The sequence below is a fragment of the Schistocerca piceifrons genome, chromosome 1 (genome assembly GCF_021461385.2).
Source record: "Schistocerca piceifrons isolate TAMUIC-IGC-003096 chromosome 1, iqSchPice1.1, whole genome shotgun sequence".
NCBI classification, from domain to species: domain Eukaryota; kingdom Metazoa; phylum Arthropoda; class Insecta; order Orthoptera; family Acrididae; genus Schistocerca; species Schistocerca piceifrons.
In genome coordinates, this window is record NC_060138.1 from 123,337,516 (window position 1) to 123,346,156 (window position 8,641).

General features: G+C 45.9%; 1 protein-coding gene across 2 annotated transcripts in view; it reads right to left on the reverse strand.

Annotated features, from left to right (window-relative positions):
* Window positions 1-4,821, reverse strand: part of LOC124803652 (regucalcin-like) — a 58,439-nt gene extending 53,618 nt beyond the window's left edge. For both annotated transcript variants that reach the window (XM_047264691.1, XM_047264690.1), the window contains exon 1: window positions 4,696-4,821. The gene's annotated coding sequence lies outside the window, so the exon portion shown is untranslated. The remainder of the gene's footprint in view (window positions 1-4,695) is intronic.
* Window positions 4,822-8,641: the final 3,820 nt, after the last annotated feature.

An 8,641-nucleotide genomic window follows, 5' to 3' on the forward strand; every position in this document is an offset into this window, starting at 1 on the left:
TCATTTCAAATCCTTATTTAATTTGAGTTTGAGTATTTCAGTAATTCAAATTTGCGAGAGGTCAGATATTTTCAGCGATACCATTTGGGGCCGATATGTGAATCCTGGCCTGGACTTTATTTCGCGAAATTATAAACTTGTAGGGAGCCTGGCACTCGTCTAAAATAAAATCAAACATTTATTTGGCCTCCTACAAAGTATTGCCGGCCTCTGTGGCCGAGCGGTTCTAGGCGCTTCGGTCCGGAACCTCACTGCTGCGGGTTCGAATCCTGCCTCGGGCATGGATGTGTGTGATGTCCTTAGGTTAGTTAGGTTTAAGTAGTTCTAAGTCTAGGGGACTGCTCACCTCAGATGTTGGAACCATTGGAACAAACTATTCAGCATATGATGGTCTTACCTACGCAATGAAAATAATGTTAAATTCTCATCGTACGTAGTTTAAAGTAAGGAAACACTATACCATCCATGCACGTCTCACACCCAGACCCAGACTTCGCCGCGCGGGATTAGCAGAGCGGTCTTAGGCGCTGCAGTCATGGACTGTGCGGCTGGTCCCGGCGGAGGTTCGAGTTCTCCCTCGGGCATGGGTGTGTGTGTGTTTGTTCTTAGGATAATTTAGGTTAAGTAGTGTGTAAGCTTAGTGACTGATGATCTTCGCAGTTAAGTCCCATAAGATTTCACACACACAGACCCAGACTTCCATGTCGTCGGTCCTGCGTCACAACCTGCACTTGCGTGCATGTATGTCCGAAGGAAGAATGCTTCGCTCTTCTTAATGCCACAGGTTCTGCAGTGTTGAATTTATCCACCGATACCAGACAGCTATCCTCAATTAAAGTGTCATCCCGTGTACGATAATTACATAATGTATGTACAAGAACAAGTTGTGTTGTGGAAATAACATTATATGGAGGTCTGGATTGTCCATCGGCCGTGCACAGATAGCCAAAGCTGTTAACGCGACCGCTCGCGTAAAGCGGGAAATTCGGGGTTCGACTCCTGCTCCGGCACAGATTTTCATTGTCGCCATTCCCTTATGAATGTGATGGTTTTTCGTATTCGCTACTGTGAATACATTTCATTTATCAAAGCAACAGAATCGACGGAAATTAAGAGATACGTACCAAACAAGTTAATAAAAGTTGGCACTGATCCCACATGTTACACAAAACAGTCAGAACACTGTTGCGGAAGGAACAAAAGAAGCATGCCACATTTAAAAGGACGCGAAATACCCAAGGTGAAGTTGTACAGAAACTCGAAATTTAGCTCGTAGTTCACTGTGAGAGCTTGTAGTTACCACAACGAAACTCTGTCTCGAAATCTGGCAGAAAAGCGAAAGAGATTGGTGTCGTTTGCAAGGTACACCAGCAGCAACACTCAACCAGTGCCTTCACTACGCGATAACTATCGTGATTTTAGTGATGACAGCGCCACTAAAGGAGAGTTAATAGACAGGGTTTTCTTAAATTCCTTCACAAAAGAAGACGAAGTAAATTTTCCAGAATTCGAATCAAGAACAACTGCCAACATGAGTAACTTGGAGTAACTTAGAGGTAGATATCTTGAGTATAGTGAAGCAGTTTAAATCATTTAATAAAGGCAAGGCCTCCGGCCCAGATTTTCTGCCAGTCAGGTTCCTTTCACAGTATGGTGATACAATAGCTACATATTTAGCAACATATATAACTGCTCGTTCGTCGAAAGATCCGTACCTAAAGACTGACAAGTTACACAAGTCGCAGCAGTACCCAAGAAAGGAAATAGGAGTAATCCTCTTAATTAAAGACCCATATCACTAGCGTCGATTTGCAGTAGCATTTTGGAACCTACGCTGTGTTCGAACATTAACAATAACCTCGAAGGAAGCGATTTATTAACAAATAGGCAATACGGATTCAGAAAATATCGTTCTTGTGAAACGCAACTAGCTCTTTATTCTCACAAATTAATGAGAGCTATCGACAGGATAGCTTCGTTTTTGACACCGTTCCTCAGATGTGACTTCTAATCAAATTGCGTTCCTATGGAGTATCATCTCAGTTGTGCGACTGGATTCATGATTTCTTGTTGAAAATGTCACAGTTCGTAGTAATTTACGGAAAGTCGTCGAGTAAAACAGAAGTAATATCTGGTGTTCCCCTGAGGAACTGTTATGGTGCAAATGGCTCTGAGCACTATGGGACTCAACTGCTGTGATCATTAGTCCCCTAGAACTTAGAACTACTTAAACCTAATTAACCTAAGGACATCACACACATCCATGCCCGAGGCGAACTGTTATGGGTCCTCTGGTGTCCCTGATCTACATAAACGATTTAGGAGACAATCTGAGTAGCCCTTTAGATTGTTTACAGATAATGCCATCATTTGCCGTCTTTCAGAAGCATCAGATAATGAAAACCAATTGAAAAACGATTTAGACAAGATATCTGTAGGGTGCTGAAAGTGGCAATTGACACTTAGGGACTACGATTACGAATAGCTTAAAATGGAGCGATTACATATATAACGTTGCGGGGAAAGCAAAGACTGCGATTTATTGGCAGAACAACGAGAAAATAAAACAGGTCAACTAATGAGACTGCTGAAACTACGTTTGTCCAACCTCTTCTGGGTATTGCTCTGCGGTGAGGGATCCGCAACAGATAGGACTGATGTAGGACGTTGAAACAGTCCAAAGAAGGGCGGCTCGTTTTGTATTATCTCCAAATACGGGAGGAAGTGCCACAGATATGAACCGGGGTTTTTCGTTGCGGCGGGATCTTCTCACGAAATTTCGATTACCAACTTTTTCCTCAGAGGGAGAAATGGTCATAATAATAAAAGAAGAGAAATCAGAACCCTCACTACAGATTAAGTGTTTCGTTTTTCCGCGCTTTTCGAGAGGCTGGATCGGTAGAGAAATAGCTTGAAGGTGCTTCGATGAATTCTCTGCCAGATGCTTAGTATGTTGCAATAAATAGTATCTTTTTCTCACACAGTTTACAATAACGCCCAGAGTATACAGATGTTGGAAGACGACTCACAAAAATGGTAAAGAAAATCATAGTCGAAGAAAACAGTTCGCGTACTTCATATGAACAGACAACAGATGTAAGGAGTATTCGGTGTTAACATCCCTTACGAGGTCAGTAGAGTTGGAGACTCGCCCAGGCACAATGAGAATGGGGAAGAAATTTCATAGTGTTCTTTTCAACGGAAATATCCGAGCATTCGTAGTCATCGATTAGGGAAATCACTAAAAATCTCAATTGAATGATCGTACGCTGAAGTGAACTTCTACCAAATGCGAGTGCAGAAAGCCCAATAATACCATTTAACTGCTTGGCTTGTCAATAGCGCGGTGACTGGTGGGTGGCGATGTATCTACAGCTACATGGCTACTAGGCAAATTGCCTGGCAGAGGTTTCATCTAACAACCTTCACAATAATTCTCTCGAACAGCGCACAGAAAACGCTAATATCTATATCTGTCCGTGCGAGCACAGATTGCCCTTATTTTATTATGTAAATCGGCATTAACAAAATATTTTCGCAACCGGAGAAGAAAGTTTGTGATTGAAATTTCATGAGAAGATCTCGCCAGAGCGAAAAACGCCTTTATTTTAATGATTTCCACCCCGAATCTTGTCTCATGTCCGTGGCACTCTCTCCACTATTTCTCGATAATGCAAAACGTACTGGTATTCTTTGAACTTGCTCGTTGTACTCCGTTAATGCATCGTCTAAGTGTTCTGCCAATAAATCGTAGTCTTTGGTTCGCCTTGCCCACAACATTTTCTATGTGTTCTTTCCACTTTAAATTGCTGGTAATTGTGATTTCTAGGCATTTAGTTGAGTTTACTGCCTTTAGATTTGATTGTTTAATCGTGTCACCGAAGTTTAACAGATTCCTTTTAGCACTCATGTGGATGACCTCGCGCTTTTCATTATTTAGGGTCGACTGCCAACTCTCGAACCGTACAGATATCTATTTAAATCGTTTTGCTATTGGTTTTGATCTTCTGATGGTTTTACTAGACGATGAACTACAGTATCATCTGCTGACAATGTAAGAGAACTGCTCAGACTGTCTCCTAAAACGATTTATAGATAAGGAGCTGCAGAGGGCCTATAACTATAGCACTAACTTGGGAAACACCAGAAATCACTTCTGTTTTACTCGATGACTTTCCGTCACTTACTACGAACTGTGACCTCTCTGGTAGGAAATCACGAATCCAGTCACATAACTCAGACGATGTTCCATAAGCGAGGAATTTGATTACAAGCCACTTGGGAGGTACTACGTCAAAAACTTTCTGGAATTTTAGAAATACGAAATCAATTTGAAATCCCTTGCCGATAGCACTCAACACTTCGTGTGAGTGAAGAACAAACGCACAGATGAACTAGTGCAGCGCAGCTATTGCTATCAATGGCGCTCCGTTCTGCTAAATCAAAACAACTGCTGCAAATACTGAATATTAAGTACAGAAGTTGATGCCACGACTGCAGGAAAACGAACACCAAACGTAAACTGGAACAGATGAATCTAACCAGATGCCGATAAACAGGTATTGCAGAGCTCACCGATCAAATAGTCGTTCTCGACATTTATGCATGTCTGCCAATATCTGAGAGGCAGTTTATGATTCATACGTGGTGTCAACACACAATTTTAAGGCGATCAGTGAAATGCAATTTCCATACCTGCAGCGAAGTTGACAATCTGGAAGGGTTATGGCTTCCCATAGGCGACAACTTCGCAAGTACTGCGCTCAACTTGGTCGACTGAGACGCGTCGCACGAGCGTTGCCCCAGGAAGGTGGGCGAGCGTTCGTGCGCAGACGCAGTTGGCTAACTCGCACCACTGTCCTTTTATCGCAGCATCCAAGCCGCGGCCTTCAAACAGTTGCGACCGCACTGGCCATCTATTTGCACTGCCAATACAGCGTCCTAAATTACAATGGTACTCAAACTACTTTCCCTGCTCTTCGGTCTCCGTACCTTTCACTTTTCTCTTATTACATATTTTCTGATTGCTGTAGCTGCATCTACGAAGGTGAATCAAATATAAACCGGATTTCTTTTTATAAGTTTATTTAATCTTAAGGAAAATTCATGTATCCGAACTTTTTTTCTGTATAGTCCGCTGAACGGGAAACACATTTTTACCAGCGGATAGGCAGTTTTTTTTCATCCGGTTTTCGTAAAATGAACGAGGCTGTGACAGCAGCCAGTTGCGCACGAACATTTCCACAGTGTCATCGTCGTCAAATCTGTGATCTGCGACTGCTTCTTTTAGCGGTCAAACAAATGAAAATCGCGAGGCGATAAATTCGGAATGTAGGGAGAATGTTTGTTGTGTTCGGTCAGTTGCATAGGGTCGGGCGTTGTCATGAAGCACGACCACATCCCGGATTGGAAACGCAAGCCTTCTCTGATGATATCCAACTTTTGTTTGGTCCAAAATTTGGCAACAGTATGCAATGTTCACAGAACCACGTTCGTGGAGAAAATCGATGAGAAGAACTCCTCTAAAAGTGAAAAAACGATTGCAACGAACTTCCCCGCCAAGTGATAGTTTTCGACTTTGATGGGGGGGGAGATTCGTCTTTTTCTTGCGACACTCCATACTGATTTTTTTCGATTCCGGGGAGTGAAGGTGCACTCACGTTCAATCGCAGGTCACAATCCAGTGCAAAAAATGAAAAAAATGTTCCCCTTCAGTTTAGTAGCGTACCAGCAGCCATTCGCACATCTCGAGGTAATGAAATTTGTGTCCTGCGTTGAGAAGACGAGGCACCCACCTTGCGAAAACTTTCCGAATTCCACTATCGTAGCCTATGCCAAGCTCAGTAGCAATTTCAGCAACTGTTATTCGGCGATTGTCTTCCATATGTTCCTCTATCATGCTGGTCCTCGAGAGACGTCAGTGAGCTACAATCTAAGCTGCTTCTCGTCCTCGTGAAAACTGTTTGAATCGGGGTGCGTACACTTTCTCAGGGTGTTGTCCCCGAAGTATGCCGCAAGTCTTTTCAAAATGTCAGAGGGTTTTACGCCCTCTGATGCGAGGAACTTGATTATAATGCGCTGCGCAGTAGGTGACGTTACCTCTTGCTCTGACATTGCGTTTCTGACCGGAGAAACGGCAGAACAACGTTCCGGCTGTGGAAAACAATCGCTGGAAACGAAAGTAACGGCGGAGATCGCGCCACTCTTCGTTTAGAAACATGAGCCTAAAATAAAAAATCCTGTTTATATTTCTTTTACCCTCTTAGTACTCAGAATGCTGTAACATACACTCCTGGAAATGGAAAAAAGAACACATTGACACCGGTGTGTCAGACCCACCATACTTGCTCCGGACACTGCGAGAGGGCTGTACAAGCAATTATCACACGCACGGCACAGCGGACACACCAGGAACCGCGGTGTTGGCCGTCGAATGGCGCTAGCTGCGCAGCATTTGTGCACCGCCGCCGTCAGTGTCAGCCAGTTTGCTGTGGCATACGGAGCTCCATCGCAGTCTTTAACACTGGTAGCATGCCGCGACAGCGTGGACGTGAACCGTATGTGCAGTTGACGGACTTTGAGCGAGGGCGTATAGTGGGCATGCGGGAGGCCGGGTGGACGTACCGCCGAATTGCTCAACACGTGGGGCGTGAGGTCTCCACAGTACATCGATGTTGTCGCCAGTGGTCGGCGGAAGGTGCACGTGCCCGTCGACCTGGGACCGGACCGCAGCGACGCACGGATGCACGCCAAGACCGTAGGATCCTACACAGTGCCGTAGGGGACCGCACCGCCACTTCCCAGCAAATTAGGGACACTGTTGCTCCTGGGGTATCGGCGAGGACCATTCGCAACCGTCTCCATGAAGCTGGGCTACGGTCCCGCACACCGTTAGGCCGTCTTCCGCTCACGCCCCAACATCGTGCAGCCCGCCTCCAGTGGTGTCGCGACAGGCGTGAATGGAGGGACGAATGGAGACGTGTCGTCTTCAGCGATGAGAGTCGCTTCTGCCTTGGTGCCAATGATGGTCGTATGCGTGTTTGGCGCCGTGCAGGTGAGCGCCACAATCAGGACTGCATACGACCGAGACACACAGGGCCAACACCCGGCATCATGGTGTGGGGAGCGATCTCCTACACTGGCCGTACACCACTGGTGATCGTCGAGGGGACACTGAATAGTGCACGGTACATCCAAACCGTCATCGAACCCATCGTTCTACCATTCCTAGACCGGCAAGGGAACTTGCTGTTCCAACGGGACAATGCACGTCCGCATGTATCCCGTGCCACCCAACGTGCTCTAGATGGTGTAAGTCAACTACCCTGGCCAACAAGATCTCCGGATCTGTCCCCCATTGAGCATGTTTGGGACTGGATGAAGCGTCGTCTCACGCGGTCTGCACGTCCAGCACGAACGCTGGTCCAACTGAGGCGCCAGGTGGAAATGGCATGGCAAGCCGTTCCACAGGACTACATCCAGCATCTCTACGATCATCTCCATGGGAGAATAGCAGCCTGCATTGCTGCGAAAGGTGGATATACACTGTACTAGTGCCGACATTGTGCATGCTCTGTTGCCTGTGTCTATGTGCCTGTGGTTCTGTCAGTGTGATCATGTGATGTATCTGACCCCAGGAATGTGTCAATAAAGTTTCCCCTTCCTGGGACAATGAATTCACGGTGTTCTTATTTTTATTTCCAGGAGTGTAGATGTGAAAATTATTGAAGTTCATTTTCCATTCAATAATACCGTGCGGCCACTTGTCATAAGGGGGGGGGGAGGGGGCATTAGGTCCTACGAAAAATTCATCGTATTCCTGTGAATTTTCTTGTAGAATGTGCGAAATTCTAGGGGAATATTACACTGAGGTGGCACAAGTCATGGGACGGCTTTATGCACGTGTACGGATGGCGGTGGTATAGGTTACACGAGGTATAAAAGAGTACTGCATCGGCAGAGCTGTCATTTCTACTCAGGTGGTTCGTGTGAAAAGGTTTACTACGTGATTATTGCCGCACGACGGGAATTAACAGACTTGGAACGTGGAGTGATGGTTGGGGCTAGGCGCATGAGACAATGCATTCCAGAAGTTGTTAGGGAATTCGGTATTCCGAGATCCACAGTGTCAAGAGTGACCCAGAATACCAAATTTCAGGCTTTGCCTCTCACCATGGACAACGTAATGGCCGATGGCCTTCGCCTAATGACCAAGAACAGCGGCGTTTGCGTAGAGTTGTCAGTGTTAACTGACAAGCAACACGTCGTGAAATAACTGCAAAAATCAGTATGAGACGTATGACGAACGTATCCCAGACAGCGCGGCGAAATTTGGCCACAACGGGCCATGGCAGTACGACATCGCCCGCAGCGCCTCTCCTAGGCTCGTGAGCATATCGGTCGGACCCTAGACGACTGTAAAACCATGGCTTGCTCAGATAAGTCCCGATTTCAGCAGGTAAGAGCTGATGGCAGGGTTGAGTGTGGCGCAGACCTCATGAAGCCATGGACCCAATTTGTCAACAAGGCACTGTGAAATCTTGTGGTGGCTCCATAACGGTGTGGGCTGTGTTTACATGGAATGGACTGGGTCCTCTGGTCCAACTGAACCGATCATTGACTGGAAATGGTTATCTTCGGC